A 9,807-nucleotide genomic window follows, 5' to 3' on the forward strand; every position below is an offset into this window, starting at 1 on the left:
CATCCCCGTTTCCTGAATCGGGGAGGGGGGGAGGATTGGAACGTGTGAGGGAAGGGGAACCGCCACCCAATACTCTGCCCGCCAGCAGCTGAATACACGGTGCCACGGGAAGTACCACGGACGGGTCCACCAGAGGCACCTCATATTATTCTCTCTCAGGATTGAGTTTACACATGGCCGTGTAAGTAATTTATGAGTGTCATTCTAACCCCCCCCCCCCCCCTTCATTTCCATCCGAACATTATCAGTTTTTTGGGCTAAGAAGTAGCTACCAGAAGCAAGATACATTTACACATATGTGCTCACATAGGGCCGTGTGAGTATTTGACTACAAACTACTATCATTTCATCACCACACCTTTATTGAACAGCTAGATATGCCATGAAGTCATCTCAGTACTGGTAATATAGGTCAATCTCCTCTAATCCTTTGCTCCCCCTTTTTTTCTCTTTATACAAAGTAACGGGTCTGAATACCCCAAATCTGCTTAACCCATAGAGAAACTGTATAAGAGGTGGGCAGAATGAGTGCTAGTTCATCACAAAAGATGGTCTATACTGTACATGCACACTCAGTAAATACACATGCACTCCAGGAGCAAGGATGTAAAAATGCAATGATGGCACAAATACTGACTAGCAGGAGACGTCAGGAGTAAATCTCCTATATGTATAGTGTGAGGTAGATAAACTAGCACAGCGGTGCATAAAGTGGGGGGGCGCGGAAGCTATAGAGGTCCCGCGCTCTCCCCCAAGGCACTTAAATGAAGTGCCGGAGGCACCGTGTGAGGCCTGTGCAGCTTCTTTTACCTGATCTTCGGCGATGCTTCACCGTGGTAACCGGCGCGGGGTCACGCAACGTCACATGACCCCGTGATGTCATTTGACGCCGGAGAGGGTGCGAGGCAGGAGGTAAGGAGGCGGGGGGGCGCGCAAGTTAAAAGTTGCAATCCATCTACTTTGTCCGCTCATTCACCACTGGGGAATTTAGATGCACACTGTAAATATATTTTCACCATTTGTTGTACAGTATAAATGTTACATACAATTGTATTGTTTTCTTTGAGTACATGGGGTATTTGGCTACCTATTTATTGTGATTTAACTATTATGCTCAGAGGCTACGAAGTCCTCCATTTACCATACAATAGCCAAACGAGGGCAAATCACACAGAATTCTTTTCTGTTTGCCCTGCTTGGGCAAACATTTATGTACTCTTATTTCCACTGTCGCCAAGAGTTGTGGATATATGGTTTAAATCATCCCACAATCCCAGATCAGGTTTCTTTTCGCCAACCCCATTTTAGACAAAGCAAAGAGGCAGGGTCATTCTGACCTAATCCCAAAAAAACATAACTATGTATGTTTACGATGTAACTTGTACTCAAATTAACCTTTGGTGTGCTGAAGTGGTAGAATACTGAATATAGATAGGGCCTATCGTCACAGTAGGCGATACACAAAACTGCAGATACAGTATTGCACACAATAAAAAGTTTTTCAAGACAAATTAATTTTTTGGTCTTCTTTTACAAAGATGCTTCGTTTCATTCTTTATTAGCCAAAGGAACTTGATGCAGCTAATCTATTTTGATTACGTTATTTCTCGCGTTCAAGGGCTAAGAAGCACAAAATAAACTGCTTTAAGAACAAAGTGATCTGAATTACTGTATGAAAAACGTTAAATGGCATTAAAAGGGGTGAACAATGTCACCCTTTTAAAATGAATGTGTTCAAAAAGACATACCCTAACCTCTTTGTGTCTTGTTTGACATTGATATGAATGTACCTCCTTACCAACATATTATATTACATTGGGTAGGTTTTAACATGGAGTCTCTAGCTGTATATTAGGCTGCGCTTATAGTGCAAGTGACACAACATTGCGTCAAAACAAATGCATTTCCGCTGTAGCATGCGCTTATAGTAAGCGCGACAGAGCGACGGCTTGGTCGCGATTGCTGGAAGTCATCTCAATTTTATTTTTCCAGCAACCGCAGCCTGACGTCGCCGGCACTATAAGTGTAGCCTTAGGCATCTTAAATGCTTCTTACAATGTCATGGTCATAGCTACAATCCAGAAATCTCAAACTGACTGGAGTATGTTGTAGCCAGGTGCTCAGAAGAAATTCCTTCTGTAGATAAATTACATCCTGCTCTGATTTTACTACCTTACACAATTTAGTATCACCAGCAGAGATGGAGACTTTGCTCTCTCTGCCAACCTCAACGTCATTAATAAACATGTTAAAAAGCAGGGGTCCCAGTACCGATCCTTGAGGTACTCCACTTACAACTTTAGCCCAATCTGAAAAAGTCCCATTTATGACAACGCTCTGCTGTCCACCCTTCAACCAGTTTTCAATCCAGGTACAATTATGTTTTACCCAGATCCAATGTCTTATTTTGTACACTAACCTTGTGTGTCACTATCAATAGCCTTTTCAAAATCTACGTGCACCACATCAACTGCATTAGCCTGACGAAAATTGTTGTAATGCCCTCATATTTTATAGTAAATCAAACTTGTAGACCACTATGGTCAGAAGAACACGCCACTCTGGAGCACACTGCTCACTCGTGTCGGCACTCCGATCCTCAGGACGCTGTGCAACATTTCCTGGGTATATGACGTCAGACGCTGGGGATGGAGAGTTGTGCTCTGGCGTCTGTGGCCTTCCCAATCTGTTCCATGGGGTTCAATTTTCAATATTTTCCCCCTCAGGGTAAGCTCATTGTTGAGTGAAACGCATTGGGTGAAAATATTTAACACTGTGGAACTGAGCGAGGAAGGCCATTTCCACCCTCTGTGCACAGATACCCGAGCACGACTCTACTGTACGTCCCCAGCGTCTGACGTCATCTACCATGTCAATTGCTATTTTAAATCCATCATTTAAAAATCGAATCCTTAAAAGCATTCATGTCAGCGGTATAGCAAGGCGATTACTTGGCATCAATCGATCTAAGAGATGCTTATCTATATATACAGATATGTCGGGCTCATCACAAATGCCTTAGTTTTTGCACAGGAGCCAGATGTTTTCAGTCAATACAACTTTATATTCAGCTGGTCCGCAAAGAACTAATAAGACCATGGATGAATAATAAATACAAAAAAGAACAATATGATTCCTGTTCATACAGTATTATTCAGTTTCTTGGGCTCCTGTTCAATACTCAACAGGGGAGAGTGTCCTTATCCCCGTTAAAAGCGACCAACATCTGGAAAAGTTAACTCTTTCCTAAACATGAATTCTCCATCCCGACTCCAGTTTATGTGCCTCATTGGGCTTCTAAACTCAGTCATAGACACGGTTCCATGGGCCAGATTCCATCTCAGATGGCTATAGGTCGACTTTATTTAATACAGCAGGACCAAGTTCCCAACACCACAAGACAGAATTCTTCTGTTGGCATCCACAAAACAAAAGTCTTCATTAGTGTATCAAGCGTAAGAACCTTCAGAAAGGAAGGTCCATGGTCCACATACATGGAAACTGCTTTCCAGATGACAGTCTAACAGAATAGGGGGGGGGACTTTTGCCAAAACATATTGGTCCAAAGTCAATGGTTACCAGCAGATACCAAGTTACTTATCAACATTCTGGAGATACGCGCAGTATTGTACGTGATTCAAAGAATGAGTTCAGTTCTAAAGGACCTTCCACTCAGAATTTTGTCGGACAATGTCACAGCAGTGGCCTATATCAACCGAGAAGGGGGAACCCGTAACGTAAAACCCCAGATCTCAAAAATCCTGAAATGGGCAGAACAAACCGTTCCCCATCTTTCAAAGTGTATAAGGGAAACTCCCTAATTGGGTGCTCAGTATACTTCCAGTGTTGCTGTATATAGGTCTTAGAGGGACCGCCGGGTGGAGCGACATACTCACCGGAGCAGGTTAGATGGCTTTCTCCCTTCACTAAACGGATTATGGTTGCTTTATTATTCTTTCAAGGCTGGGGTTCTTTGCTGGACATATTATTACTTAAGGGGATGTTAACCCTGCTCTAATGACATTATATGCCTATATACAGCAACACTGGAAGTATACAGAGCATCCAATTAGGGAATTTCCCTTATCCACTTTGTTTCTGCATATATTGTGGTAGCTCATACAAGATATAGTGTTGCTGTTTGCATGGAAGTTGTTTGCCATATAATGGCTTATGGATACAAATCTACATAGGAATAGGCTGTTTTTTTTGGCATTGTGCACTTTCTTTATCTTTTTAAGTACTTATCTTTAAGTTGTTTTCAAACTGAGCTTTGGAGTCTTTTTTAACCAAGAATTTTTTGCACTAAATAGAATTTATTTATTATTTTTGTGATTTATTGTTTATAATGGAAGAATTCTCAGAGGAGATTTTGCAGGATGAGAATGTGGATACATATATCTTTAGATGTAGTGACCACACGAAGCGAAGCAGGAGAGCAGAGCATGTCTTTGATGAGAGTGGGGGAGTTTTTTGTGAAGAACCTTCAGATCTCATCACATATTTTCAGAAATTAGAAAAGCTTTTGGCATTGAACATCAGATTATGACGGAATATAACATTAGAAAATTACACCAGAGTAAATAGAATACCAAGGGGTCTTAGGATAAAAAAATCCCCCACTTTTGGGTTTGCAAATAGAGACTTTTAAAACAAATGGAAGTCAGTGTTGGATGAGTGCTCCTTTAAGCTAATAGGTCTGATTATAGACCACAAGAGTGAGGAAAGATCCACCTTGGAGAAATAAATAAATGAGCTAAAAACTTAGCTCAAATCTTTCAATAAAATGGAGCATTTTACCAGTAATGACTTGATTCTATCCCAGAATATAGATGAAGTAGAAAAAACGATTATGGAAAAGAAGCAGACAACATTTGAGAGAGACGAGCAGGACTACATTAAAAAAACAAGTTTATTTTTGGGAAAGAGTACCAACACAAAATACCAATCGTTTTAAGGGCAGATCAAAGTCCCCACAAAAAACATCAAATGAACGAGATAAGGGGGTCCACTACCCCCAAAAAATCTATCTTAAAAAACAAATACACAGAAATATCTAGCATGGAATCAGACAACTCAGAAGGAGAAAATAGAAGTCACTCAGTGTCTTTTGATAAAAATGAAGATTTATGGAGAAAGAAAAGCACAGGGGGGTGTACCTAGACTCTTCTACTCCAGGTCGAGCAGCTTCGACTGCACAGATTTATGATGTAAGACCGTCCACCTCTTCCACTTCTGCTTTTTTAGGACGCGGAGGTCAAAGAGGAAGAGGGGAGCATCAAAGGGGTGCTACAAAAAGAAAGAAATACATTTAAAGAAGGACAATGTGATTAACATTTCAAATATCACACTAACTATGGATCAAGTGACACTCCTTAATAAGGGCTTAAATTTTGCCCCACAGAGTAAATTCTGCCTTTTTTGACACTATTATTGACCTGCAATGCTTTACCCGTAAATTAGCACTAACCAAATTTTTCTCCAAAGCCGATGTCCAAGTGGATGTTATGCCAGAGGATTCAGATGATATTTGTTTAGATACTTAGATGTATTGAATATGGGCTCAAACTATCGGGGTCTTTCCTTTAAAGAACATTGTGCTATTGCAGACCTAGAGGGCTTGTTTGATGAACAATTACCTGTTTCACCATCATACGATCTCTCCACTGATTTCTTTCAGCATAAACACACACTATTTAAAAAGAAATCTATCTTTTGTGCCAATAGTTCCAAAGGCCCATTTGTTTCAACTTTTGAAAAACTGGTTGAAAGGGATTTGAAAATATTGGCCGAAGGTTTCATGATAGGCAACCCCAGGATTGATAATCTTACGGGGGGCTGAAAGACATGAGTTAATCAAGCTCCAAAAGGATAAATCATTGATTATTAAGGCAGCGGACAAGGGGGGAGCAATCGTTGTTCAGTCCGTTGTTCAGCAATCATTGAGACAACTAGGGGACACTCTATCCTACAAAAAACTTAAATCAGATCCTACCCAAATGTTTCTTATGGTATCTTTGTTGTGTTCCAGAGTAAGATGTAAATTGAACATGTTAGTGTTCAGTGTGCTAATAAACTCTTTGAGAGCTCCCTCCGGGCCCCGCCACAGGACAAACACATCATCGATGTAGCGGACCCAGAGGTCAATATGCTCTGTGTGTACCTCCATTTCTTCAGTGAATACTACCTGGGATTCCCACCATCCCAGGTAGAGGTTGGCATAAGTAGGGGCACATTTGGTACCATTGCCGTACCCCTCAATTGGTGGTACACTCTGTTATCAAAGAGAAAATAGTTTCTGGTTAACACAAACTTGAGCAGTTCCAAGGTAAAGATATTGTGTTTCGTGTACCAGCCACCCCTGGTGTTAAGAAAGTGGGATACTGCTTTGAGGCCATAGTCATGGTCAATACTTGTGTACAGACCTTCTACGTCTAAACTCACTAGTATCGTGTCTTCGCTGATGCAAACATCATCTAATCTCTTAAGGACATCTTTAGTGTTCTTAAGGTAAGATGGTAGGGTCACCACGAAGGGTCTCAGAATCATATCAATGTAGGCACTGGCCCGTTCAGTGAGGCTTCCTATTCCTGATACGATTGGTCTACCAGGTGGGGGGACCTTGTTCTTATGCAGTTTGGGTAAACTATAAAACGTAGCGATTTTCTATGTTTTCACCCATATGTAGGCTAATTCATTCTTATCGATGACCTTGTCATCTAGCCCTTTCTGCAAAATTGTATTGAGTTCTTTATTGAAAGTATTGGTGGGATCCCCTCCCAATACCTCATAACACTTGGGGTCCGCTAGGAGTCTTAAATTCTCCTTTTTATAATCGCTTCTATTGAGGATCACCAGATTCCCTCCCTTGTCTGAGGGTTTAATGACTATAGTTTCATTTGAGGCCAGATCTTTCAGTGCCTTTCTTTCCTGTATAGTCAGGTTGTCTGGTAATCTACCCAAGCTGAGATGTTCCAGATCCGTGGTTACCAAATCAATGAATACATCGATATTAGCAAAATTCTCACTAAATGGTACAAACTTAGAGTTAGGACGTAGATTAGTGAATGGCCCTTCCCCTGGGGGTCTACTGCTCTCTTCTAATAGTGCTTCCAGGTCTTGACAAATCTCCATATCCTGAGTATCAAGGGGAGTAATATCCAATGAGTTGGCTATTCTAATTTCTCTCATTCGGAAAAACTTATGGAGTTTGAGTTTTCTACCGAACAGGTTAATGTCTTTAACCCATTCAAATAGGTCCATGCTTGTTGAAGGTGAAAAGGACAGGCCTTTGCTAAGTAGCTGGAGGTGATGTTCAGTCAGGGTCGTGTCGGACAGGTTAACTATTTGTAATTTGGCACTGTCTAGTATCTCGGAGGCTTCCCCCTCTTTTTTGGGTATTGTGACCCGGTGGCTCTGCTCCTTAGTACCCAGACCTTTTCCTCATCTTGTTTCCCTCTTCCTCTTGGCCCTGATGCCGTCCTGTGCTGTTCCAAAAAGGAACCTGAGGAGGAGGAGGGTGGGAGGTGGAGGCTATCTGATTTGTCATGCCCTCAGTCAGAAGTGATTTAGGTCTTTCATCTTCACTATCAGTCACTTCCCACTCAGTAGATGAGGTCTGGTCGGGTGGCTTAGGTTTAGACTTCTTCTTAATAAGATTATAGCGGAAGATTTTATTCTCCTGGAAGTCCTTTTTATCCCTGGCGAACTTAATTCGTTTGCACTCCTTGAGTTCTTTTGCAAACTTATCTAGGTTATTTTCTAGTTTCCCCTCAAGTTCGCTAAATTTGGGGTTGGGCCTCCAGGTATCTACTTCAGAGAGTTTCAGCTCAAGTTCACTTTCTATCTTTTTGAGTTTTTCTTTCTGAAACTCCAGTAAAAGGTTCATGAGCATGATGGAGCATTGTTTAAGAACCAGCTCCCATGATCTAATGAAATCTGGGTCCACTATATTATGTGCTGGGGCAACATTAGCACGTAGGCCTCTGGGGATCAGTTCAGCTGCTAGGTAGTTTTCAAAGCTGAATATTTCCCACCAAGCCCTCCAGCGTTGTCTATAGGTATTATCGAGCTCGTTGAAAAATTTGGAAATATCTGGTTGTTCGGGGTTCGCTTCTCCCTCAAGCTCACTGGAAAATATATTCTTAGCTTCTTTCTGCCATGCTTCATAATCAGGTAGGCCAGACAGGAATCCTGACATAATGAATAAGTATAGGGCGAGCTAGGGGCTCCCCTATTACCTTATGTAGACACATGGAGCCTGGCTGTTGAGGAGAGAGGAGTAAGCTGCTAAAGAGATTACTGAAACAAGGTCTGAGTTGCAAAGTAGTTGAATTGTGAACTGTCTGTCCCCTGCATAGAAAAGGGTAGCTACCTTATATATAGACTGTCTGCTAAAGAGAAACTGTTTTGTTTGTTTGCTGAAGAAAAAGCCATTCTTTCTTTTGTTTGCTGAAGAAAGGCTATTTTTGTTTTGTGTGCTGTATATATCTTTTAAGGCTGAATAAATAAGCCTTGTCAAGAAACCCACGCGTGTAGTTGCATGTACCCTGCAACATATGGTGTCAAGAATTGGGAAGGATTTTTTTCAAAAGGCTCCTGCAGTTAAAGGGCCACACACACACAAGAATGGAAGACTACAAGCAGCACAGGATGAGCGGATTGCCAAGCTGCTGACCCAATTCCAAGGGTCTGCCAGTGTAGAACTGGCAAGCAGACCCCCGATACTCCTGAGGAAAATGGCTCAGAACAAGGATCCAGAGGCTTTTTTACTTACATTTGAAAGAGTCGCCGAAGCTCAGGGCTGGGCTGCAGATCGCTGGGCAACTGCTTTGGCCCCGCTCCTCATAGGAGAAGCCCAGGCCCCATATCAGGGCCTCCCTACAGATCAGGCAATGGACTACTGACAAGTAAAAGCCGCCATACTGGATCGCTTAGGTCTGACCCCAGAGACCTACCCACAGCAGTTCCGGAATATGAAGTACACCGCTAAGATGAGACCCCGGGTCCTCGCTCAGCGATTATTGAACTTGTGTATGCGCTGGATACAACCTGAGGAGTGCACTAAGGAGGCAATTCTTGAGCAGGTGGTTTTGGAACAATTTCTACAAATAATACCCCCTTCTGCACGCTCGTGGGTAAAACGCCACGCTGCTGAAACCCTAACTTTGGCGGTCCGACTCGTGGAGAACTTCCTTGGGGCAGAGCAGCAGGCGAGTGTCTTGGACCCGACTCCATCGGCACTTGCGGACGCCCAAAGAGGGAGGTCGGGGCAATGGGGAACCTACGGCCCGTCACGAAACCGCCAAGTCCAATGGAAGGAGCAGTCGTTCCAGCAAGGACGGAGTCCAAATGCTGGTCCCCGCAGAGACCCTCATCTCCTTCCGGATGTCGGCTCGTCGCAAAATGAGAGGAACTTCCGAGGACGTCGCCCACAGGACCCACCAGACGCCTGGTCTCCAGGAACCGGTCCAGCGGAGCGCTATCCACAGCCCCTTCCTGCGAGGGAACCCTCTCCATGTTACGCCTGCGGAGAACAAGGCCACCGGTATGTGGACTGTCCACTGATGGATTTTTCATTCAGCAGAACCGTCGCCTCGGCTTTTACTGGGGAAAATTACAAGCCCTGGCTACTTCCAGCCCTGATTGGGGGAAAAAACGTCCAGGTCCTTGTAGATTCGAGCTCTGGGAAAACTCTGGTCCTCCAGGAACTGTTACCGCCCAACGTGTGTTCTTTTGACTCCTCATGGAGCATAGAATGTATACACGGCGATGTAAAACGCTATCCGACGGTCAAAATCCAGCTAC

This window comes from Ascaphus truei, chromosome 8, assembly GCF_040206685.1.
Source record: "Ascaphus truei isolate aAscTru1 chromosome 8, aAscTru1.hap1, whole genome shotgun sequence".
Lineage (NCBI taxonomy): Eukaryota > Metazoa > Chordata > Amphibia > Anura > Ascaphidae > Ascaphus > Ascaphus truei.